This window comes from Rhodamnia argentea, chromosome 1, assembly GCF_020921035.1.
Source record: "Rhodamnia argentea isolate NSW1041297 chromosome 1, ASM2092103v1, whole genome shotgun sequence".
Taxonomy (NCBI): domain Eukaryota; kingdom Viridiplantae; phylum Streptophyta; class Magnoliopsida; order Myrtales; family Myrtaceae; genus Rhodamnia; species Rhodamnia argentea.
Genome location: NC_063150.1, coordinates 36,195,268 through 36,222,800, shown reverse-complemented (window position 1 = coordinate 36,222,800; position 27,533 = coordinate 36,195,268). Strand labels below are relative to the sequence as shown.

The 27,533-nt window shown below is 42.9% G+C and overlaps 1 non-coding gene and 1 pseudogene across 1 annotated transcript; one reads left to right on the top strand and one right to left on the bottom strand.

The window, feature by feature from the left end:
- Positions 1-127: 127 nt before the first annotated feature.
- Positions 128-235, bottom strand: LOC125313629. Its single transcript, XR_007197285.1, has one exon. It is a non-coding gene; the product is annotated as a small nucleolar RNA R71 (small nucleolar RNA).
- LOC125314949 lies at positions 162-27,533 on the top strand (annotated as a pseudogene).

The window sequence follows — 27,533 nt, the reverse complement described above, 5'->3', positions numbered from 1 at the left end:
TGTTCCCTTTTTCATTGCGTGATAAAGCTAAGTCATGGTTAACTTCCCTTCCCCGGGATCTATCACGACTTGGGACGACTTAGCTCAAAAATTTCTTAGTAAGTACTTTCCTCCCGCTAAATCTGCCAAGATGCGTAACGATATTTCTACTTTTGTGCGAGATGGATGGTGAATCTCCGTATGAAGCATGGGAGAGGTTTAAAGAATTACTAAGGCGTTGTCCGCATCATGGTCTACCGGTTTGGATGCAAGTGCATACATTTTATGATGGAGTGATGCCGAATTTGAGGTCTACCATTGATGCTGCAGCTGGAGGGACGTTGAACAACAAATCACCTAAGGAAGCCTTTGATCTTTTAGAAGAGATGGCATCTAATAGCTACCAATGGCCGATCGAGCGGCTATCTACTAGAAAGCCAAGTGGAATTTATGAAGTCGGTGACAGTAATGCCATTGCCGCACACTTTGCTGCTTTAAACAAAAAGATCGACTCGGTTTTGAAGATTCAAGGCTCAACTTGTGAATTTTGTAATGGAAGCCATGCTAGCAGCGAATGTCAAGTAGGTAATCCTTTTGCACATCCTCCCGAAAATACTAACTTTGTTGGAAATTTCAGCATGCCTCTACAGAACAACCCTTATTCAAACACTTACAATCCTGGATGGCGAAATCACCCAAATTTCTCCTGGAGCAACCAAAACCAGCAAGGGCTGAGACCAACGCCACCATCATTTAGGCCTCTTGAGGAGAAACATCACATCCATCTTGAGGAGATGGTTACTAAACTAGCTCAAACAACTCAAGACTTCATTAAAAGTGCTGATGTGAGGTTCCAAAATCAAGAGGCATCTATTCGAAATTTGGAGAAGCAAGTTGGCCAATTAGCGAATCATTTGTCCGAAAGACCGTATGGTGCCCTTCCCAAGAACACCGAGAAGAATCCAATTGAGAATGCAAAAGCAATCATCTTGAGGAGTGGGAAAGAAGTTAGCAGAAACTTGTCTAATGAAGCAACAGAAAAAAAGAAAGAAACCACACCACCTGAAGCCGAAGCACCCGAAATCAAGCCCCGCAAAGCTGATCCACCTCGAAGCAAGTTATTTCCGGATAATCCAAAGCCATATGTGCCGCCAATTCCATACCCGGAAAGACTTCAGCAACACAAAATAGATAAGCAGTTCTCTAAATTCCTTGATGTTTTTAAGAAATTGCACATTAATATTCCTTTTGCGGATGCCTTAGCCCGGATGCCTAGTTATGCTAAATTTTTGAAGGAGATTTTAGCAAACAAACGAAAATTGGAAGATTATGAAACCGTGTGAAGCTTAATGAGGAGTGTTCAGCTATTTTGCGAATAAGTTACCACTAAAGTTGAAAGATCCAGGGAGTTTTACTATTCCTTGTACTATTGGTAATTCTTATTTTGATAAGGCATTGTGTGATTTAGGTGCAAGTATTAATCTAATGCCTCACTCTGTTTTCGGGAAATTAGGTTTTGGAGAAGTAAACCACTGTATCTCTTCAATTAGCCGATCGATCGATCAAATACCCAAGAGGAATAGTGGAGGATGTTCTAGTTAAGGTTGACAAGTTTATTTTCCCCGCAGATTTCATTGTCTTGGAGATGGAGGAGGATTTCGAGGTTCCGATCATCCTAGGCCGACCTTTTCTAGCAACAGGGAGAGCTCTAATTGATGTGCAACGAGGAAAATTAATTCTTAGAGTTCAAGATGACCAAGTCACCTTCGATGTGTTCAAAGCCATGAAATATGCTGCTGAACCGAATGATTGTTTGAGAGTTGATGCAGTTGATAAGCTTGTGGAATCGGCTTTTAGTAAAGCTACAATTGAAGACCCGTTAGAGGCATGCTTGGTTCGGCCAAGCAAGGGAGAAGCCGAAGTTGAAGAAGTGGAGCAAGACACAAAATTTTTGGAAGCAAATCCACCTCTTTTGAGATTTAGACTGTCGCGACCCTCCGTCGGTCGGTCCCGGCGGGGGCGAGGGTTAACGAGCCGATCCTCCCTTTTATATATTATTTTATATTTATTTTTGTGGGATCGCGGGTCTCTCCCAAGACCCATTACTCGAATCGCGATGTCGGGTAAAATTTTTCAAATATCGAAATTGACCTTGTGTGGTCGGGTGGCATGTGCGATGTGTACATGCAATTTTGGAGTCGCCACCGATCGATTTATTGGAAGGTACGATCGGAAAACCTTACCGAGCGATCGGGAGAAACCGTTCGGTTCCGCGAAAACCGGAGATTTTGGGTCCGGGGACTTGGTTACGCCAAATTTCATATTTGACGCCCTTTCGGTTACCGATGTTGATTGTTTTTCTAACCTAGGAATTCATGCGGATGCAATATCGGGTGAGGTAGGTCCTAACAATTCTAAGTTTTCATGCAGATGGGAATTTTCTATCCTAATCAATCACAATCAGAAAAATTAATGCGCAATCAAAATAATCGCAATCAATCAAATCAATCAATTAAGGTTCAATATGTCTAAAATGGCCCTATCGGCCCATACAAAAATCAAATTTGGGTGTCGGGGTGATTTGGTAAAAATTTGGGGCGGAAGGCCCGGAATGGTAGAATGGTCATTTTTGGGAGTTCGGGACCCGAAAATCGCAAAATTTGGATTTGGCCAGTTGAATGTGGCCATTTCTCATTTTTTGTGATTTTCTTGAATTTTTCTAATTTTTCTACTTTTTTGGAATTTTTATTTATTTTTCAAAAATATTGGGAATTTTCCGGATCGAAATTAATCGACCCTCGAAGTCTCAAAAATTTTCGATCCAGACTTTATGAGTCCCGAATCGATCTACAAATTTTTAGAAATTTTTTATGAAAATCGGGGAATTTTTATGAATTTTCTAAGTATTTTTACAATTTTTTTTGGATTTTTGGAAATTTATTTTTATTTTTTATTATTTTTTTATTAATAAACCGGACCGGGTCAACCCGGTCAACGACCGGCCAAACCCGGTCCGACCACCCGAAGACCCGCTCAACTCGTATACGGTACCCGTATATGTATTATCCTATTTTCTATTTATTTTTGATTTTTCAAAAATGTTTTTCTAATATCCGAATATAAAGAAAAGGGATAGACGGCCGAGATCGATCTGCGAATCAATCTCAGCCGTCCGTGCGTCTCGAAGCAAAACGGCGCCGCATTTAACTATTGAACCGACGGCCACGATTAGCCTTGGATTTGATCTAGTCCGTTCACTCGCCTTCGACAAAACGACGCCGGGATTACCTTAAAAGGATCGAACGGCTACGATGCAATCTAGAACTCAATCTGGACCGTCTACTCTCTCTCAAAGCAAAACGACGACGCTTCACTCAATACATTGAACGGCTGCGATTAACCCTAGCTTAAATCCGAGCCGTTCGTCCTATTTAACGCCGTAACGACACCGTATCATCTATACTAATGAACGGCCAAGATCTAACCTAGACCTAATCTGGACCGTCTATCCCTTCCGAACCCAAAACGACGACGTATTACGCAAGTGAAACGGCACCGTTTTGAATATTTCTATTTTCTAACTAATATACCTAATATCCGAAAATACAAAATAACGATCCGACGGTCATAAATCAAACCTATCTAATAATCCCGACCGTCGGATCGAGTCCGAGTCGGCTCGCTCGCGCCAACGGCCGAGCCGACTCGGACGTGAGCCGGACCAATCCTCTTTCGCCACCTAGGCACGCTGACCACATTGACCGCCACCTCAGCGTCGTCGTCTTCCTCGCGACGACGCAGAATGGACGGCCAGAAGCATTCCGGCGAGATCCAACGGTAAGATCTCGCCGGAATGATCCCAAACCAGAACGGATCAACTCGCCCAACACTCCCGATCAACATATCAAAAGATCAAACAAGGTCACCGGCTAAATCGCAAGAAACAAGCTATATACGATTACGGCATCACGAACCTCAATCGATGATTCGAGCATAACTACCAAATTCATTCACGGGATCGGCTCGAATGAGGTTTAGAAACCTTACCTGCAGGTCCGATTGACTCGGTTTGGTCTAGGATTTCCTAGACAGGCTTCAACAGGAAACGGCGATGGAGGTTCGATTTCGCGGACTCGATTGGCGGGTTTTATGCAAAATCGAAGTAAAAAGGATATACGAGAGTGATCAGCAACATTCAAAGATCAAAACGCACACGTCAATTGCATCAATCATGCTCATGAACTCGCGACGCCATGAATGCACAGTGAGGAGATTGAGAAGCCGACTTACCGGTTTCGGAGGCTTGAAGACGATTGAGCCGCACCGATCGCTTCTCCTTGGCTCGGGCGAGCTTCTGAACTTGATCTCGAGGTTTGGTTTCTTTTGGATTCACCGGACGAAGAGCTTGCGGGTCCGCTTGAAGTTCCAGCGAGGGAGTCGCCCAAGAGCTCCTCTCTCTATCTCTAACTCTCTCTCTCTATTCTGTTTACTCTCGCGAACCAAATGAGCCTCTCCTTGCGTCCGGAATCTTCCTTGCTATTTATACTCACTTTTCAAATTTGCGCGCGCACGGGCCAAGCTTTGCCGAGGCTCTCACGTGCCAACTCGCACGCGTTTTGGTCGCCGGACGGTGACGGAATCGTTAAGAATCCGTCCAAAGCCGTTTGATGTCCGTTGAGTCAAAAACGAGCACGAATTGCGTTTGATTTTGAAATTGTTGACTTTCGGACGCCGGGAGCTTTGACCCGCGACTCCGCCGTGTTCCGGCGACGGTTGGCCGTGTCACCGGTCTCAATCGACGGGTTCGTGCACGAGGAACAAAAGCCCTACGGTAATTAGTTCAATTATATAGGAATTGACCTCCAATTTGGCCATTGAATCTCGGCTTCAAACTCTGCAAAATGCACGTATGAACCGGGGAAGACGAAGTACTGTTCCGGACCGGTTCGACCGGTCCGACCGGCGGTCAGACCGGTGCGAACCTGTTCAGAAAGTAATTTTGCTCAATTTTTAAAATTAATCCAAATTGACTGGGAATTTTTGCAATTAAACCTCAACATTGAACTCGGGGGCCTAGATATTATCTAGAAATGTGTTTTTGCCCAAAATTTCCCATCAATTTATATGAAAACCCCAAATTTTTGATTTCGCCCTAATTGGGGAATAGTTCAATTGGATGTCAATTTGACCAAATTGGATCATGAGACCTATCCCAATCGATTCAGAATGTGTCAAAACCCTAAGGGTTGTCCAATTATGTATAGAAAGTTCCTCAATTGAAAGTAATTTCAAAAATTGCAAAGTTGAGGGACTTAATTGCAAATAATTTGGGGATTTGGCCTAATTCGTGCAATTGGCGCAATTGAGGGTGAAATTGATGAAATTGAAGTTCAAAGGGACCACAAATGAATGTCTAGACTCCAAATGTGCAAAAATTGCAAATAAAAAGACTCAATTGGTATTTTTTGTGCAAATTCAACTCTAGGTATTGTGAAGAAACACCTAAAATTGAACTCAATTTTCAATTTTTCTTGAAGTCAATATGAAAAGGGAATTAAAATAAAAATATTGGATATTTTTGTGTATTTTTGTGACTTCGAAAAGTATTTTTTATGATTTTTCAAAGATTTTTCCTATTTTCCGAAAATATTAAAAAATGCGAAAAATATGAAAAATTATTTTTTTGTTCCAAATTGGTTCCTTATGCTTGGCCAAGGCTTCCAATGTTGATTTTTTTAATTTTTTGAATTTTTGTGAATTTTTGGTAAATTTTGGAAAATAAAACTAAAGAAAAACTGATTAAAAATCGAGTGTCAATAAACGCCCCTCTTTGAAAGTAATCTCGGTTAGAGGTTGCTTTCAAAGACAAGGTGACACCTGGATCCTTAATCGACTCTGCTGGGGAAAAATCTAAAAAACTAGTCTTGACATCCAATTGCCTTTCCTTCGCTGTTTAAAGCTCCGACTCCGTGGGGAATTATTTCCAATTTATGCTCATTTCATGTGAAATAGAGATGAAAAGAGAGAGAGACTTACCCGTAGCTCACCTGTCTATGGTTTGAGATTTGTCGATCCGAGGTTGAAAGATTCGGTGTATGGAATTACCTGTGAATGGCGCGACGAGATTTGCAATGGTCGGCGTCCGTATGATGTCGAGTGGTGGTTTGAAGATTTGGAAGGAAGGTTCACCCTTGTAACAAAGGGGTTTCACCTATTTAAAATGGGTTTGACTATCCACTAGGGATTCATCATTTAAAAAGGGGGGCAGATCGGCTTTCGTCTATGCAGCTACTCACCGTCTGAGGGGGGAGGTTCACCCTTGTAATAAAGGGGTTTCACCTATTTAAAAGAGATTGGCTATCCTCCATGCGGGGACTCACCATCTAAAAAGCGGATCGGCTTTCGTCTCTCCAGCTACTAACCGTTCGAGGGGGAGGTTCACCCTTGTAACAAAGGGGTTTCACCTATTTAAAAGAGATTGGCTATCCTCCATGCGGGGACTCACCATCTAAAAAGCGAGATCGGCTTTCGTCTCTCCAACCTACTAACCGTACGAGGGGGAGGTTCACCCTTGTAACAAAGGGGTTTCACCTATTTAAAAGAGATTGGCTATCTTCCATGCGGGGACTCACCATCTAAAAAGCGGATCGGCTTTCGTCTCTCCAGCTACTAACCGTCGAGGGGGAGGTTCACCCTTGTAACAAAGGGGTTTCACCTATTTAAAAGAGATTGGCTATCCTCCATGCGGGGACTCACCATCTAAAAAGCGGATCGGCTTTCGTCTCTCCAGCTACTAACCGTCCGAGGGGGTGCCATCCGAGGACCTAGGTTGACTAGTGTACCTACGAGCTCAAACCCTATTTCAAATTTTCAAATAAGCGAGATCGGTTTTCGTCTCTCCAGCTACTAACCGTCCGAGAGGGTGCCATCCGAGGACCTAGGTTGACTAGTGTACCTACAGAGCTCAAACCCTATTTCAAATTTTCTAAAAAGCAGATCGGTTTTCGTCTCTCCAGCTACTAACCGTCCGAGAGGGTGCCATCTCGAGACCTAATCAAATTTTAAATAAGCACGGTTCTACTATGCCATCCGAGGACCTAGGTTGACTAGTGTACCTAGCAGAGCTCAAACCCTATTTCAAATTTTCTAAAAAAAGGGGAATCTGAGGACCTGGGGACTCCGGAAGACCTGCGAAAAATCCAAGTTAATCAAATCTTAAAATGCAACTTTTCCGAGGATTTGGGATCACTAGGGAACCTGCAGAAAGTTCAATCAAACATCATTAGAATGACAATTCTAAGTCCTGGGAAGAAACTTAAGAATTTTTAGACAAATTTTCAAAGTGTATTTGCAAAGGAAATGTATCCAATCACAAGCTCGAATTTCCACCGGGGATGGATTTTGAATGACACATCCCGAGTGTTCTACAAAAAGGTTGTTTTAAAAATTTTCCAAAAGGGTTTTCCTTCATCCAAGAGGGCTTCTCACCTTTTTGGAAAGGCTTTTCTTAAAATTCGAATCTGCTCACGTAAAACCTAACCTTGAGGTTTCGGGATCATTCGAGATGCATACAATCTGACTAATCAGAGAAGGCATTTTAAAAGGGACCGTAATTCGGGCCGGGTCAAAGGCTTATTAATGGATATTCATTTTGAGGTTTAGAAATGAATTTTGATCAACAATAGCTTCTTCGGGTCTACAAGTCAAGAACCCCGAAGTCATGATAAGACAGGATTGTACTTACCTCTTTAAGCGGTAGCTTCCCGTATGATTTCTTGCATCGACCCGAAACACCTCTTAGATCAGAAAAGTTTTGGTGACAGGTTGTATCTTGGTTTAAGGTGGGCTCTTTAAGAACGGCCATATTTTCAAAAGACGGTGAACTTTGGTGATCACCTTGACATTTCTCCAGCTTTCATTTGCCTTTTGCGAAAGATTCATGATCATTCTTTTTCCAATTGATTTTGAGGATTTTCCTCTTTTCATCTTGATGATTTTTCTTCGAATTTGCCCCTTTTCGGGTGTTCTTTTCATGGGCTTTGGCCTTGCTTTTACCAGGCACTTTGCTTTTTCTAGCCCTTTCGTTCTTCATCATTTTTGCATTGATCGGCTCTTTTGAGACCGGTATCAAAATTCAAAGTTCTTCCGATCATACTTTTTGATTCATTGCTGGTTATTCCTTTGCTTTGCCCCGGTGTGGGGGGGTGATCACCAACAAGGGTTTAGAAATGAATATTCAAAGGCTCAAATTGGCTTTTCAAAGGGTAAGTGTTTGGGATATAGAAATAAAGTGCTTTTCTTCACTTTGAGGTGTTCCGAGTCTCTGCTAGAAATCACCTGAAGCTATCACAAAAAGATTGATGCGAGTTAGCACAATAAAGTCTTACCCGATCTTTTCTCCAAGAAATCATCCAATGAACCTCCAAATATGCCCCAGTGCGGGGTGGTTCTTGACAGGGTTATATTCAGAAAATTCTCCCTTTTGGCTCGGATTGGTTATCAAGGGATATAAATGTGTATGGATAATTTTGAAATGGAAATGCCTTTCATCATTTCAATCCATGTAATCACCGCGAATGACCCCTACGTCCCGAGGTTAAGCTCTTTCGCTCTATCACTCTCACTCATCACTCAAGTGTATCGGGGACGTGTTTGAAGATAATGCTTGCCTCTTTTCATCCGAAGGACCAGTCTTTTGAAAAGCTTTCAAAACATGCTCTTTTTATAGAAACTCGGGGCATTTTCATCAAAATTCATCGTTTGCAAAATGTTCTCATCAAAAGATATATTCAAAAGATGTTTTTGAAACTTGTAATGAATGTCTCTTTGAAAGGGCCTTGTGACTCTATGAATCCAAGTTTTTCAATTTCGAGCACGACGGCGTATGAAAATTCTTTGTAAAGGAAGAGAACCTCAAACCTGTCTTCTTCAAATATTAGCTTCTGTCCCCTGTAAAAACAAAAGGAAACAATCAGCTCAAAATATTCAAAATTTTCAAATCCCGAAGTGATTTCTTCTCGTCTTCTTCGGATGTTGACTCCTGTTTCCCGTAAAAACAAAAGGAAACGATCGAGTTAAAGATATTCAAAATTTTCAAATACTGGAGCGACTCCTTTCTAACTCCTTCGGATGTCGATTCCCGTTTCTCGTAAAAACAAAAGGAAACAAATCAGTTCAAGATATTCAAAATTTTCAAATCCTGGAGCGACTCCTTTCTACCTCCTTCGGATGTCGACTCCCGTTTCCTGTAAAAACAAAAGGAAACAAATCGGTTCGAGATATTCAAAATTTTCAAATCCAAAATAAAAGATAACTTCCCTGTTTTGATTAATTGCTCTGCAGAGTTCTTCATGATTCCCAACTCACCTACAAAATACAAACGTATGCAAATGCATGTATGCGAGATGTCATGCGAATGCAAAATTCTATGTGACTCGAGATCTGCTCATCAATCGCTTTGAGGCTCAATTTTATTTCAAGGGTAATATCTCTTCACGGCGTCCGCATTTACTGGACTCGCCAATTCTTCTCCATCCATGTTTACAAGTATAAGAGCTCCCCCGGATAAGACCTTCCGAATCACGTAGGGGCCTTCATAATTTGGCATGAATTTGCCCCCTGGATGTTGGGCATTTGGGAGCATTTTCCTCACAACTAGCATCCCTGTTTCAAAATTTCTGGGCTTGACCTTCCCGTTAAAAGCTCTGGCTACTTTCTTCCGATAACTTTGACCATGGCAGATAGCCCTCAACCGTTTTTCGTCAATCAAATTTAACTGTTCGTGTCTCTGCCGGTCCCACTCCTCTTCCGTGAGCTCTACTTGAGACAGAATCCTTAAAGAGGGGATTTCCACCTCTACTGGTAGGACTGCTTCCATACCGTATACCAAAGAATAGGGAGTTGCCCCGCTTGAAGTACGAATTGAAGTTCGGTAGGCCATGAGAGCATATGGCAATCTTTCGTGCCAATCTCGATATTTCTCGCCAGTTTTCGCCAATATCTTCTTGATGTTCTTGTTTGCCGCTTCCACGACTCCATTCATTTGCGGGCGGTAAGGTGAAGAATTAAGGTGTCGTACCTTAAATTGTTCCAATAGTTGATCGACTACTTTGTTGTTCGGATTAGAGCCATTGTCCGTAATGATGGCTCTTGGCACTCCATATCTTGAGATGATATCTCGCTTGATAAACTTAGCCACACTATTCGCAGTGACATTGGTATATGAGCTGGCTTCAATCCATTTGGTGAAGTAATCAATAGCCACCAGAATAAAGCGATGTCCGTTTGAGGCCTTTGGGTTAATAGGACCAATCATATCAATTCCCCACATGCAGAATGGCCATGGCTCTGACATTTGATGTAGCTCGGTTGGCGGTGCATTTATCCTCGTCGCCATATACCCGGCATTGATGACAGGATCTAACATGCTTGGTTGCAATCCGACTCGATAGTCAACCAAGTAATACCCGAGTCTCATGATCTTATTGGCGAGAAGGTGGCCATTCATATGCGGTCCACATTCCCCTTCATGAATCTCTTTCATAATGAGATTTGCTTTTTTGGAATTCACGCACCTCGGCGGGACCGAGTCAAAGGATCTCTTGTATAGGATCCGTCCGCCGAGGAAAAATTTAGATGCCATCTTGCTTATGTACTTTTTATCTTCCGGTTGACGTCTGCAGGGAATTCACCCTTCAAGAGGTAATTCTTGATGTCATGATACCACGGTTCTCCATCGGGTTCTTCTTCAATGACCATGCAGTATGCCGGTTGTTCTAAGATATCAATCCTTAATGGCTCTATTTCGAGACCATTTTGCACTTGTAACATGGCTGATAATGTGGCCAAAGCATCAGCAAAATGGTTCTGAGTTCTCGGCAGATATTCAAAAGTGATCTCCTCAAAATGTTGGATCATCTCCTCGAGGTACTTATGATAAGGAATAAGCTTGGGATCCTTTGTCTTCCACTCCCCTTGAGTTTGTAAAATGATTAGCATGGAATCTCCATATACCAAGAGCTTCTTCACCTTTAATGAGATGGCCAATCATAATCCTAGTATGCGAGCTTCATATTCAGAAATGTTGTTGGTGCAGGGGAATACCAACTTGGCTGAAACTGGATAATGTTGATCTTCAGGGGATATCGAACCGCCTGTGCACGATCCAGGTGAGGTTCACCGCACCGTCAAAGTACATTATCCATTTGTCTTCCGATATGTTCAGAATTTGACCTCCCTTGTTTGGCTCTAAAACATCCTTAGGAGGATTCTCGGCTAGCATGTCGGCAATTGCTCTTCCCTTGACAGATTTTTGGGGAGAGGTTTTGATATCGAACTCGAAAGCGAGATTTGCCATTTAGCCATCTCTCCTAACAACGTTGGCTTCTCTAAAAGGTATTTGATAGGGTCATTTTCAGTGACCAGCTCTATATGATAATGTAGCGTGTCGCCTCAATCTGTGGAGGACCCAAACCAATGCTACGCAAGTCCTTTCCACTTTCGCCGGGTATTTGGCTTCGATGTTGTGAACTTTTTGCTCAAATAATATATGGCCCGCTCTTTATGATCCTTGGGGTTAGTTTGAGCTAATAAAGCTCCCGGGACTCATCATTAACCGTCGATATAGAGTTAAAGGAACGTTAGGGATAGGAGGTACCAATACTTTGGAGGTTGTACCAGGTATTCCTTGATCTTCTCAAATGCTTGTTGACATTCTCGCATCCCATTTGACCTTCGCACCTTTCTTTAACAGCTTGAAGAAGGGTTTCGCCGTTTCCGACAGGTTGAGATATAAATCTGGATATATAATTCAACCTTCCCAAGAGGGCCCCTTATTTCCTTGACAGTGGTAGGAGTTCCTATTTCCCATATGGCTTTAATCTTGGAATGGTCAATTTCAATACCACGGCTGATCACCACAAACCCTAGCAGCTTTCCGGATCTTGCGCCAAATACGCATTTCGCAGGATTCAACTTGAGCTTATACTTTCTCAATCGATCAAATAACTTCTTCAGCTCTTTAACATGGTCTTCTCCAGTGTCCGGACTTGGCAATCATATCATCCACATAGACCTCAATCTCCTTATGTATCATGTCATGAAAAAGGGTCACCATAGCCCTCCGATATGTTGCACCTGCATTTTTCAATCCAAATGGCATTACCTTGTAACAAAAAGTTCCCCATTGTGTAGTGAATGAGGTCTTGATCTTATCTTCTTCCTTCAAAGCATGATCCGATTATATCCCGAGAATCCATCCATAAAGGAGAATAATTCAAAGCCCGCAAGATCGCTGACGAGCACATCAATGTGCGGTAAGGGAAAATCATCCTTCGGACTAGCTTTGTTTAAGTCCCGATAATCCACGCATATTCTAATTCTTCCGTCCTTCTTCTTAATCGGGTACGATATTGGCGACCCAATCAAGATATGGGACAGCCTCGATAAATCCAACTTTAAGGAGCTTCATCACCTCTTCCTTGATTTTATCCGCCAGCTCGGGATTCATTCTTCCGGGCGATTGATTTACGGGTGTGCAAGAAGGATTTGTGGGCAAAGCATGCTCCACAATCTCACAATCTAGACCCGGCATGTCAAGCATACGACCAGGCGAAGATATCTTGATATTCCTTGAGTAACACCGTCATTCTTAAAATATCTGCTGCAGACAGTGTCCTCCTATTTTCACTTCCTTGACGCAATGGAATCCCCCAAATTAATAGTGCTAGGTTCTTCAGAAATAGGAGGCTTAGATTCTTCAAACAATCCCATTCTCTCTTGATATCGCTCACATCAACCTCGTCTATATCAACTTCACATGCATAGTCATCGAGCCGATCTCGAGTCACATATTAACCTGTTATGTATGGGTGGGATGACATGCCCGAAATGCACCATGAAAGGTTAGTATTTAAAGATGATAAAATTGAAGGATGCATGATTTTTATCATGAAAACATTTTTCAAATTCCAATTTTTTAGACAAAGAAAGGAGAACTAGTCCACGATCTTCCGGACATCCTGGTTCTCAAAAGCTATTTAAAATCCAAGATCATATGGTGGATCGGGCCTCAAATTTCATGGTAGAATCAATTGTCATCATCGGACCAATCCGTTGCTCCACATGTCCGTAATCAAATTTGTGATGATTTTCATTAATAGATGCAACTAAGAACAATACAAGATCGCACTTCCTGGATCACGACATGTGACCCAAAGGGTGCTAAAACATTCAAAAAGCTTTAAAGCAAGTGCAGTAATCAAAGTGCATTAAAAGATAAAGTTCGAAAAGAGCCTTTTACTCGGGGGTGGGGAAATCATCGTCCGGCCACTCAATTATCACGTTCACCCGATTATCCAGGAACGGGTTGAATAAGTCCGGCTCTGCATCTTCAGCGATGTCTTCATCTTCCAGCCATTTGCCTCCCTTAGAGAATACCTCGAATAAGGGGTTCAGGAACATTTTTCCTCTAGCTCTCCATACATCGGTACCTATAAAACGGCCACCTTGGTGTCCACGGCGTCCACGGTCTCCATAACGATTGTTTCGACCTCGACCTCGACCTATGTTATTTTTCGCTATTCCATTATAACCCGGACCAACCTTGTGATCATTTGAGCCCAAATTCAAAGGGTTACGGATTCCCCGACCATATTTCCCTAATCCGGTACCTGGAATAAATCCATTCGAGAGTAGCACTTTTCCCGCCATAGTTGCGGGTTTCGAAAGCTCTGGTATAGCCACCTTTGCATCCGGTGACACATGCATGACGTATACAATGTCAAAGGTGTGATAACTCAGCTCCTCCTCTTTTGAGGGTTCAATGTATGGGACCATCCCTTTTAAAGCGGCTCGATGCCCTGTCTCGCCATGGACGGTGATCAATTGACCCTTGACCACAAATTTTAACTTTTGATGCAGAGAGGAAGGTACCGCTCCGGACACATGAATCCACGGTCTTCCCGGGAGCAAGGTGAAGGCGCTTGGAATATCCAATACTTGGAACGGTATAGAGAAAGTTACCGGTCCAATGTCAATGTCCAATTCGATCTCTCCCACCACATTCTTGGAGACTTCGTCAAATGACCGGATGGTGGCCTTGGATGTCTTCACAAAATCTTCATTGATCCCCAAGCTTCTCAAAGTGCTTAGTGGACACAGGTTAAAAGCGGAACCATTATCAATCAAGACATGAGGCACCTCTTTTCCGTGACACCTCACGCCTACGTAGAGGGCCCCGTTGTGGACTCGCCCTTCTTTCGGGAAATCTTCGTCCAAAAAAGATATCTGATCTTTTAGAAGGATAGCACCCACAAAGTCTCCCAATTGCACTTCGTTAATTGTCTCTGGAACATGCACCTCATCCAGCACCTTCAAAAGAGCGTCTTTGTGCTTTTCAGAATTTTTGAAGAGATCCAAGAAGGGAAATCAGTGCGGGCATCTTCCGCAGTTGGTCAACGACCTCATATTCACCGGGTCCTCACGACCGATTGCAACTTCTCAACCTCTTCCGCAGTTGGGATTCTCTTTTCAGAATACGCTTCTCTCGGGGGATAACATCTTCCGGATCTCATTATGGCGTCAATCTCGCCCATTCCATAATCCCAGATGAACCGCCTTTGAGTTGTACTCTTCCACAAAGCGGTAATTTAATCCTCACCGGTATGATCTTTTCTGGTAGTGATTCGGATGTTGATGGTTTTTTTGAACTAGAAGCTTCTAACTCCCAGCTATCAACTTTGTTCAAATCAATCACAAAACGAATTGGGGCATCTACCATCCCAATCATTTCATCCTCATGAACATCATCGGGGTTATGTTCTGGACCTAGCCTTATCAACGCGACATTTTCTTCGTCCCGATCCCTCTGTCTTTCCTTTCTGACTCTTAGGATAATCCCCTCAATTCTCATACCAATTTCCACCGGATGTTGGAATGAGGAGTAGGTATATGCATACATACGGTCAAAGTATTCCGCCGGAAGTGACTTTAGTACGAACTCCAGCATTTCTCTCTCCGACAGCGGCGGTTGCACCATCACAACGTGTTTCTTCCACCTCCTGGCGAAGAGTTCAAAACTCTCATCTTCACCTTTCCGGATGTTCAACAGATTAGCCTTAGTGAAATAACCTCCGATTCCAGCTTCAAAGTGTCGTATGAAGTGTTCTGATAAATCCTCCCAGCTCGGGACCCGGTCCTAGGTCAATTAACTCGAAACCATGCTAGTGCGGGGCCCGTTAAACTATGTCCGAAATTCCGAATCAATGTTTCATCATCTTCATGGTGGCCAATCATTTGGCGGAGATAATATGAGATATGCGCCGAAGGACACCCAGCGCCATTATACTTCGTGCGGAAGACCACTCTCGGGTTCGCACCTTGAGGCGGGACGTTTCTTGCTTGAGTAAGTGGCGTAATCAGCTCCTTCAACTCATCCATTTTCCTCGACACGTCATCTCCTTGCTCTTGCAGTAGAGCGATCTTTCGATTCTGTGTCTCCATGGTCCGCCGTATCTCCAGAATCTGCATATTCTCTTCTATTCTTGTGGCGTTGTTCCCGGCCATCAATTGCGATAATTCTGCTACCATAGTCGTCAAATGACGCATGTGCGTCTCCAGATTAGAAAGTCGTATATCAACCTCTTGGTTCTTCTGTTCATCCCGAGGAGCCGCTTGGTCCTTAACTTCATCGACCGTTCCCACAAATTCGTCACTTGCGGGGTCATCCATTCCACCCCACCCATCGGGGACTACATCTCCGTAGTCAACAAAGAAACTCGGGGCGCCGAATATAGCACTTTAAAGTTGTACCCACCACTATCTTCCCCCAGGTTATCAACTATTTCGCCCCTCTCTAGGGCTTTCTGCAAAAATCTTCTATCACCTCGGCGGGCCTTATCCAGACGGACTTCATATTCGTCTATCTCTTCAATTTCTTGACCATCTTTGATGCTCATCAAATATCCCGAGGGTATTTTCAAAAGAGCTCCCCTCGTAGGTTTCATCGCGAACTCCTCAGACAGCATGTCTACCGCCACGTAGGTCACCTTGAAAGCGACATTTTCCATTCTTCCTATGACGCCTAAGCTAATCAATTTTTCCAAGCAAGCCTCTTTTTGCTCCCGGGAAATACTCTCTCCTTCCGGGTATTGCGAGGCCAATGTCAAGACATCCCGCATTTTACCCATATCCGCTATGAATTCCAGAACCTCATCCTCTTCGCCTCCAAAAATCGCGTTCACCTCGCGATGCTCAAGTAGCGGATTCTGCTGCACATTCGGTTCGGCTTTATCAAACTCCAGAACTTTTCCGTCGATCAATGCTTGCACCTTGAACTTCGAGCGAGACAGGTTGTCCGCGTTATGCCCCCTTTCTCCCATATGATATACGCACGTCCGGGTCTCATCATACCCAGGAAATTTTGGCGGGTGAGCTCTAGGTGGCTCTTTAGCAACTAAGCGATTCTCCAACAAAGCATGGGTAACAATTTGGATAAGGGTCGGGGTAGTGGGGTGAAAACAACTTGGTTCTTCTTTCCGAATTCCGGTGGTTTGGAAGCGGTCCAGGAGGACGTTCCTTGGGTAGGAATTGAAGGCGAGAAATTTCCGGGCTTTGGCGGGTTAGGGACAAAGGCTACTTCTCCGCTTGCTCCCTATTATCCCTTCTCAAAGGGTATTGGCGTTTGAAAGGCGCCTCGGGTATCTTCTTCTTCTCTTAATGCCCACTCGTGGCGCTCCGCCACCTTGATCGGGTGCGCAAATGTCCGACACCCAGAGGTGTTCAGCTTTGTCGAAAAATTCAAATGGAAGGGCCTTGAGAAAAAGGTCTATTAGTTCTTCTTCCGGACGGGCGGCTTTACCCGCACAGCCAACGCTCTCCATCTTTGGGCGTAGGCGCGAACGGCCTCGCTCTTTCCTTTTACGGTCCTTAAAAGGTCCTCTCTAGTTAGGGCGGTCAAAGTGTTAAACTTGTATTGCCGAAGGAACTCGTCTGCCGGTTTATCCCAATCGGCGAGCCTCTCTGGCTCCAATTCAATGAACCACGCCAGGGCTGCCCCGGATAGGCTTTCCCGGAAAGTGTTAACCAAGAGTGGAATGTTGTCGGAGAACTGCGACATTCGGCGCAAGTAATACTTCAAGTGCGCCTTGGGACACCCGGTCCCGTTATATCTCCTCACAAAGTCTGGTTCCTTGTAATCAGCAGGAACCTCTATCTTTTCGAATGGTGCAACCTTGTCAAACCTTGAGAGTTCATAACCCCGACTCGCCAAACACTCTTCGATCTTAGCGAGCCTCTTAATTTCCTCTTCCATTTTGAGAACTTGCTTCTCCTTTTTCTCCAGGTCAATCACAATGGGAGGATCCTTAGGCGGTCTCTCCGGATTCGTAGTTGGATTAGCGGCGGGCGCCGGATTAGCGTTCGCTCCATCGGATGGCCCCGCAGGAGCTTGAGAATTAGGGTCGGCGGGGTATCTCCCCCGGCTTGCAATCATTATTGCCTTCATCTCCGCCACCATTGTGGCGATCACATTCATTTGGTTCTCCAGATTACCCACACGAGGTGCGAGCTCCTCTTGTTCCATTCTTAATTTGTGCGTTTTGCTACGAGTCCTCGTATTTGTCACTCACCTGTTTTCAGAATATCAAATTAGTATGTAAAATTTTAAAGGATTGGAGACATTGACCCGTGGTAATTGACTTTTCTATATGTATGCATGAAATGCTCATAAAAGAAATAGTATGTATTCATTACAAACCAAATTGTTCAAAAGTATCGAAAAGATAACAAATATGTAAAATCTAGATGGGGGAATGGATCTATCCAAGTCGGGGACGCTTCCACTCTTCTTGCTCTTCTGATCCATCGGAATCCCAATGGTATGGGTCTTCTCCTTCCTCTGACATCCACTGCTCCGGATCTTCGGGAATGTACGGCTCTACTCCCGGTACATACGGTACTATATACTACGGCTCATATGACTCCACCTCTTCAATCCGAGGAGATACGCACTCGGGTACATATGGCTCTACCATTGATTGGCGATACTCCTTAAACTTCTTGATATACTCCTTGGAGGCTCTATGAATGTTCATCTCATCATCCAAATAATCCGGCCACTCAACTTGTTGCGGCGGGGAGTTCTTCAAAGCATGAAGAATAAGCTTGATCCGGGCCCGATACAACTCCTTTGTTTCCTTAGTGAGCTTTCCTCGTGTCATATCAAATGAGAAAATCCCGGGACAAACATCCGGTGGTATCTCTTGTAGAACTCCAAATTGCCTCACCACTCGAATGGGGTAATACGCCACAGCGCGGTACATCCCAATAAGGGAATAGGGTTATCTTCAATACCCGAAATGCGAGCTTCTACGATCTTGGGCCAAGTCAAACGCCATCTAATATGCTCGGGTTTCAAATTGTCCAATAGCTCAACCCACTTTTTGAATGAGTATTTGGGTACAAGGGATTGACACTTAAGGAAGGATCTAAGAGGGTGAACGTGCTCATTGATCTCATAACACCCCACCCGGAGTTGGAAAGTTTTTATATGAGAGGTGAACCACAAGTGGAGTAATCCGCTAGACGCTTGGAAAACGGCCTTTTTTGAAGATTTGGAACGATTCGGGGAGAGAAAAGTCTCAGCTAAGATCATGTACGAATAATCCCAGCGACAACACGCTTGTCCGGCTATATGGGTTATGGAGGGGTCAAAAGTAGTTCTAGAAGTCGGGAATAGAACGAATGCAAAGAAAGCCAAGATAAACACCTTTCCCGATTTATGACCGGTTTCGGTGGGTAGAGAGGAATAATTATCGAAAAGGAACAAGAAGGTGAATTTGTCGGAATTGGACTTGTAAACTTTTTCAATTTCAGAAGTTTTAAGGCGAAGGAAACTCGATAACGAACGAGTGGAGTCCATGTCCAAAGGGGGTTGAGCTATACGTTATTCAAATTTGGCCCCGATAATAGCGGTATACTCCTCAAGCGTAGGGGTCAATTCCAATCCTCGAAAGTTGAATGTCATTGTTTGCGCGTCCCATGCCTTGGCTAGTGCTTGAATGAGCGCCGGTTGGTATTCCACTTTGATCAAATCTACAAGTCGTCCCAAACGTCCTTCCACATAGGCTTTGTTGACGATGTCGAGGCGATCCCACCATATAGCGAGTTCCTTGCGCGGTATTGGGATGACTTTGATGTCTCCATTCCCCATGATCTAAAAATGCAAAAAATGATGATCCTAAAGTCAATTACCACAGTTTAATATGCATATGCATGTAATGTGATGCAAATGTGCTAACCAAATTCCATGTCATCTTTTGGTAACATGAGGGTCAACTACTCCCACTTGACCCAAATAAGCCAAATAGGGTAATTATGGACCAAATCTCACCCAAAGATGGCATGTAATTTGATTAGGATCGTTTAAGCGTAATCGGGGTAAAAAGTCGTTCACAAATTGACAACTCATGAAATTTACAAGTCTAATACAATAAAGTCGAAAAAGATAGAACATGATAGTATCTAGAGATGTTCGGACAATAAATGTCGATGAAAGTACATAATAGACTCAAAATATAATGAAACCTAGAAAATGCCCCAAAGTCGTACTAATCTAGACAATTGGGAATGGTATCCTCATCCGATGAAATCTCTACTATCTCGGGAAGCTTGATATCTTCTTCATCATCGGAGGATATGGTGATGATTTCCTTCTTCTTAATCGGGGAGTGTTTTGGGGCCGTCTTGGTCGCACGTGGCTTTCTTGCCAACTTCATGTACAACTCCCAGATTCTTTCTTTCTCGCGCTCGAGCTCCAAATATCGTCCACATCGGGTATAATCGCAACTCTCGCTACGGATGCGGTTTCGTCCGTTGAGCTCTCGTCCGTGAACAAATCCGAAAACTCGGAATGAAGCGGGTACTCGGTCCTCGCGTCGAATGGTCCTCCGCTCCCATGTGAATACATCGGGTACAACAACACGACTTTGGGGCGCCATCTATCCTAAAAAGGAAAATTTGACTTTCAACCCCGATCACTTAAACGATCTTACAAATTTTGATGATATGTAGTGAAAATGTATGATATGCAAAATTTAAATTTACAAGTTCAAAATAAAAAGGGTAGAAAGCCTTACCAACCGATGTTACTCTTTTTTTTTGTTTTTGGTTTTAGGTATACCAACCATCCATTTCACATGCGCATGAGACAGGTGAGGTTTAACTCTAAAGAAATCAAAAAGGCTCGGGTATGGACCTAAAAAGGCTCCCGCTATACAAATCGATGGGCCGTCCACAAGCGCAATCAAACAACAAGTGGGTAGGACCATCAATCTTGCATAGCGAGCGGGATCAAATATGGTCAACCCAAGTGCAATCAAACACAAGAGCTTCGCATACCGATCCCTATCTATGGCGACCTAAAAGGTGATTTCGCGGCTCGGGTTTAGGCGCTTGTGTGTGCAGTGTCGTGATCCTCGAAATATGCAAGACATGCACCACAATTTATATTTAAAACACCGCTTCAAAATTTGCATAAATAAACAAACAATCCAAAACTCCATATCCGCATCAAAAATGGTTAGCACAGACGCCACCCCTTATAACTCACATCCGCATCAACATTTAACACTTTTTGTTATTAGACGTACCTCACCTTCAAGAGCATCTCGCGAAAACGGGGTTAGAAAACACTCAACATTTTTATCGGCTTAAATCCTCTTAAATGATTTCCCCAGTGGAGTCGCCGATCTGTCGCGACCCTCCGTCGGTCGGTCCCGGGCGGGGCGAGGGTTAACGAGCCGATCCACCCTTTTATATATTATTTTATATTTATTTTTGTGGGATCGCGGGTCTCTCCCAAGACCCATTACTCGAATCGCGATGTCGGGTAAAATTTTTCAAATATCGAAATTGACCTTGCGTGGTCGGGTGGCATGTGCGATGTGTACATGCAATTTTGGAGTCGCCACCGATTGATTTATTGGAAGGTACGATCGGAAAACCTTACCGAGCGATCGGGAGAAACCGTTCGATTCCGCGAAAACCGGAGATTTTGGGTCCGGGGACTTGGTTACGCCAAATTTCATATTTGACGCCCTTTCGGTTACCGATGTTGATTGTTTTTCTAACCTAGGAATTCATGCAGATGCAATATCGGGTGAGGTAGGTCCTAACAATTCTAAGTTTTCATGCGGATGGGAATTTTCTATCCTAATCAATCACAATCAGAAAAATTAATGCGCAATCAAAATAATCGCAATCAATCAAATCAATCAATCAAGGTTCAATATGTCTAAAATGGCCCTATCGGCCCATACAAAAATCAAATTTGGGTGTCGGGGTGATTTGGTAAAAATTTGGGGCGGAAGGCCCGGAAGGGTAGAATGGTCATTTTTGGGAGTTCGGGACCCGAAAATCGCAAAAATTGGATTTGGCCAGTTGAATGTGGCCATTTCTCATTTTTTGTGATTTTCTTGAATTTTTCTAATTTTTCTACTTTTTTGGAATTTTTATTTAGTTTTCAAAAATATTGGAAATTTTCCGGATCGAAATTAATCGACCCTCGAAGTCTCAAAAATTTTCGATCCAGACTTTATGAGTCCCGAATCGATCTACAAATTTTTAGAAATTTTTTATGAAAATCAGGGAATTTTTATGAATTTTCTAAGTATTTTTACAATTTTTTTTGGATTTTTGGAAATTTATTTTTATTTTTTTATTATTTTTTTATTAATAAACCGGACCGGGTCAACCCGGTCAACGACCGGCCAAACCCGGTCCGACCACCCGAAGACCCGCTCAACTCGTATACGGTACCCGTATATGTATTATCCTATTTTCTATTTATTTTTGATTTTTCAAAAATGTTTTTCTAATATCCGAATATAAAGAAAAGGGATAGACGGCTGAGATCAATCTGCGAATCAATCTCAGCCGTCCGTGCGTCTCGAAGCAAAACGGCGCCGCATTTAACTATTGAACCGACGGCCACGATTAGCCTTGGATTTGATCTAGTCCGTTCACTCGCCTTCGACAAAACGACGCTGGATTACCTTAAAAGGATCGAACGGCTACGATGCAATCTAGAACTCAATCTGGACCGTCTACTCTCTCTCAAAGCAAAACGACGACGCTTCACTCAATACATTGAACGGCTGCGATTAACCCTAGCTTAAATCTGAGCCGTTCGTCCTATTTAACGCCGTAACGACACCGTATCATCTATACTAATGAACGGCCAAGATCTAACCTAGACCTAATCTGGACCGTCTATCCCTTCTGAACCCAAAACGACGACGTATTACGCAAGTGAAACGGCACCGTTTTGAATATTTCTATTTTCTAACTAATATACCTAATATCCGAAAATACAAAATAACGATCCGACGGTCATAAATCAAACCTATCTAATAATCCCGACCGTCGGATCGAGTCCGAGTCGGCTCGCTCGCGCCAACGGCCGAGCCGACTCGGACGTGAGCTGGACCAATCCTCTTTCGCCACCTAGGCACGCTGACCACGTTGACCGCCACCTCGGCGTCGTCGTCTTCCTCGCGACGACGCGGAATGGACGGCCAGAAGCATTCCGGCGAGATCCAACGGTAAGATCTCGCCGGAATGATCCCAAACCAGAACGGATCAACTCGCCCAACACTCCCGATCAACATATCAAAAGATCAAACAAGGTCACCGGCTAAATCGCAAGAAACAAGCTATATACGATTACGGCATCACGAACCTCAATCGGATGATTCAGAGCATAACTACCAAATTCATTCACAGGATCGGCTCGAATGAGGTTTAGAAACCTTACCTGCAGGTCTGATTGACCTGGTTTGGTCTAGGATTTCCTAGACAGGCTTCAACAGGAAACGGCGATGGAGGTTCGATTTCGCGGACTCGATTGGCAGATTTTATGCAAAATCGAAGTAAAAAGGATATACGGGAGTGATCAGCAACATTCAAAGATCAAAACGCACACGTCAATTGCATCAATCATGCTCATGAACTCGCGACGCCATGAATGCACAGTGAGGAGATTGAGAAGCCGACTTACCGGTTTCGGAGGCTTGAAGACGATTGAGCTGCACCGATCGCTTCTCCTTGGCTCGGGCGAGCTTCTGAACTTGATCTCGAGGTTTGGTTTCTTCCGGATTCGCCGGACGAAGAGCTTGCAGGTGCGCTTGAAGTTCCAACGAGGGAGTCGCCCAAGAGCTCCTCTCTCTATCTCTAACTCTCTCTCTCTATTCTGTTTACTCTCGCGAACCAAATGAGCCTCTCCTTGCGTCCAGAATCTTCCTTGCTATTTATACTCACTTTTCAAATTTGCGCGCGCACGGGCCAAGCTTTGCCGAGGCTCTCACGTGCCAACTCGCACGCGTTTTGGTCGCCGGACGGTGACGGAATCGTTAAGATTCCGTCCAAAGCCGTTTGATGTCCGTTGAGTCAAAAACGAGCACGAATTGCGTTTGATTTTGAAATTGTTGACTTTCGGACGCCGGGAGCTTTGACCCGCGACTCCGCCGTGTTCCGGCGACGGTTGGCCGTGTCACCGGTCTCAATCGACGGGTTCGTGCTCGAGGAACAAAAGCCCTACGGTAATTAGTTCAATTATATAGGAATTGACCTCCAATTTGGCCATTGAATCTCAGCTTCAAACTCTGCAAAATGCACGTATGAACTGGGGAAGACGAAATCTTGTTCCGGACCGGTTCGACCGGTCCGACCGGCGGTCAGACCGGTCCGAACCGGTTCAGACGGTAATTTTTGCTCAATTTTTAAAATTAATCCAAATTGACTGGGAATTTTTGCAATTAAACCTCAACATTGAACTCGGGGGCCTAGATATTATCTAGAAATGTGTTTTTGCCCAAAATTTCCCATCAATTTATATGAAAACCCCAAATTTTTGATTTCGCCCTAATTGGGGAATAGTTCAATTGGATGTCAATTTGACCAAATTGGATCATGAGACCTATCCCAATCGATTCAGAATGTGTCAAAACCCTGGGGGTTGTCCAATTATGTATAGAAAGTTCCTCAATTGAAAGTAATTTCAAAAATTGCAAAGTTGAGGGACTTAATTGCAAATAATTTGGGGATTTGGCCTAATTCGTGCAATTGGCGCAATTGAGGGTGAAATTGATGAAATTGAAGTTCAAAGGGACCACAAATGAATGTCTAGACTCCAAATGTGCAAAAATTGCAAATAAAAAGACTCAATTGGTATTTTTTGTGCAAATTCAACTCTAGGTATTGTGAAGAAACACCTAAAATTGAACTCAATTTTCAATTTTTCTTGAAGTCAATATGAAAAGGGAATTAAAATAAAAATATTGGATATTTTTGTGTATTTTTGTGACTTCGAAAAGTATTTTTTATGATTTTTCAAAGATTTTTCCTATTTTCCGAAAATATTAAAAAATGCGAAAAATATGAAAAATTATTTTTTTGTTCCAAATTGGTTCCTTATGCTTGGCCAAGGCTTCCAATGTTGATTTTTTTAATTTTTTTGAATTTTTGTGAATTTTTGGTAAATTTTGGAAAATAAAACTAAAGGAAAACCGATTAAAAATCGGGTGTCAACATAGACCACCGAAATTCGAAGAATTAGGGTCGAACTTGAAGAAAAGGATACCCTCTATTGAAGAACCACCAATTCTAGAACTCAAACCTTTACCATCTCATCTTAAATATGTTTTTCTTAATGGTGTTTCTTCTCTTCCAGTAATTATTTCTTCTTCTTTGACAGGTGTGATGGAGGAGAAGCTACTCCGAGTTTTAAGAGACCATAAAAGAGCAATAGGATGGACCATTGCAGATATTAAAGGAATAAGCCCCTCGATATGCATGCATAAAATATTGATGGAGGACCAATTCAAATCAGTCATCCAACCCCAAAGGAGGCTCAATCCAAAAATGCAAGAGGTGGTAAAGGCCGAGGTAATTAAGTCGCTTGATACGAGGGATCATTTATCCTATCTCCGACAGTGCTTGGGTAAGTCCTGTGCAAGTTGTTCCAAAAAAGGGAGGTATGACTGTTCAACCCAATGATGATAATGAATTGATTCCTACTAGAACAGTTACTAGATGGCGTGTTTGCATGGATTATAGAAAATTGAATGATGCCACCCGTAAAGATCACTTTCCTTTGCCTTTTATTGATCAAATGTTGGAGAGACTCGCAGGGCATGAGTTTTACTGTTTTTTAGATGGATATTCTGGTTATAATCAAATCTCTATTGCCCCCGAAGATCAAGGAAAAACCACTTTTACTTGTCCTTATGGTACTTTTGCATATAGGAGGATGCCTTTTGGTCTTTGTAATGCACCCGCTACTTTTCAAAGATGCATGATGGCTATTTTTTCTGACATGATGGAAAAATATATTGAGATATTTATGGATGATTTTTCTGTTTTTGGTTCATCTTTTGATTCATGCTTGAATAATTTAGCTTTAGTGTTACAAAGGTGTGAGGAGACTAATCTTGTCTTGAATTGGGAGAAGTGTCACTTTATGGTGCGGGAAGGAATTGTGCTAGGTCATAAGATCTCTATGAGTGGAATTGAGGTGGACTGAGCTAAGATTGAAGTTATTTCAAAATTGCCGCCTCCTACCTCCGTGAAGCTTGTTCGAGGATTTTTGGGACATGCAGGATTTTATAGGCATTTCATTAAAGATTTTTCTAAGATTGCTAGACCCCTTTGTAAATTGTTGGAAAAAGATGCTAAATTTGACTTCTCTAATGATTGTTTGCGGGCATTCAATGCATTGAAGGAGAAGTTAGTTTCGGCTCCTATCATGACTGCGCCTAATTGGGATTTTCCTTTCGAGTTAATGTGTGATGCTAGTGACTCGGCTTGTGGAGCTGTACTTGGACAAAGAAAGGATGGAATTTTTCGAACCATATACTATGCAAGCCGCGCCTTGTCCGGAGCTCAATTGAATTATGCCACAACCGAAAAGGAGCTTTTAGCGATAGTGTTTGCTTTTGATAAGTTCCGCTCTTATTTAATTGGTTCCAAAGTCATTGTTTACACCGACCACTCGCTCTTAAGTATTTGCTTGAAAAGAAAGATTCAAAACCTAGGTTGATTAGGTGGATCTTACCACTGCAAGAGTTCGACTTGGAAATCAAAGACAAGAAAGGAACAGAAAATTTAGTAGCTGACCATCTCTCTAGATTGCCAAATGCTCCTATGGAAGAAAGACCAATCCTAGATGAATTTCCTGATGAGGCACTCTTTTCTATAAAAATCGAAACTCCCCGGTATGCTGATTATGTTAATTTCTTGGTGAGTAATGTTATTCCTCCCGAATTGACTTATCAACAAAGAAAGAAGTTCTTTTCTGATGTTAAAAACTATCTTTGGGAGGATCCTTTTCTATTTAAGGTATGTGCTGATCAAGTTATTAGGCGATGTATTCCTAATGAAGAAGTATCCGACATTCTCTTTCATTGTCATGATGGACGGAGCGGGAGGACACTTTGGTGCCTCAAAGACTGCAGCTAAGGTTTTACAATCTGGTTTTTATTGGCCTACACTCTTTAGAGATGCATATTCTTATGTTGCTGCATGTGCTAGGTGTCAAAGAACTGGTAATATATCTAGGAGACATGAAATGCCTTTAAACAATATCTTAATCCGTGAATTGTTCGATGTTTGGGGTATGGACTTCATGGGACCCTTTCCACCTTCATATGGTAATACCTACATCTTGGTTGCTGTGGAATATGTTTCTAAATGGGTTGAGGCCGTAGCTTTGCCTTGCAATGATGCTAAAGTGGTGATTAAATTTTTGAAAAAGAATATCTTTACCAGGTTTGGCATGCCTAGAGCGATTATAAGTGATCAAGGCACACATTTTCTGAATAAACAAGTTGAATCACTTTTGCACAAATATGGTGTGACACATAAAGTAGCTACTTGCTTATCACCCTCAAACTAGTGGTCAAGCTGAAATTTCTAATAGGGAGATAAAAAGAATATTGGAAAAGTCGGTGAATCATAATAGGAAGGATTGGGCAATTAAACTTGATGATGCATTATGGGCTTATAGAACTGCTTACAAAACTCCTATTGGTATGTCACCTTTTCGACTTGTTTATGGAAAAGCATGTCATTTGCCTGTTGAGTTAGAGCATAAAGCATATTGGGCATTACGTTTTCTCAACTTTGATATGCAAGCAGCTGGTGAGAAGAGATTGTTGCAATTGAATGAGTTGGATGAGCTCCGCAATGAGGCATATGAGAATGCCAAGATCTATAAAGAGAGGACGAAGAGATGGCATGATAGACAAATTTTAAGAAGGGAGTTTCATATAGGTCAAAGAGTTTTATTATATAACTCACGACTTCGTCTATTTCCAGGTAAGTTGAAGTCAAGATGGTCTGGACCTTTCACGGTCACTAAGGTTTTCCCTTATGGAACAGTTGAAGTTGCTAATGACAAGGAGGGAACCTTTAAAGTGAACGGCCAACATCTCAAGCCCTACTTTGGAGGTGGTTTCGACTCACAGGCTGCCACCGTTACATTGCTTTCACCTGCTTAG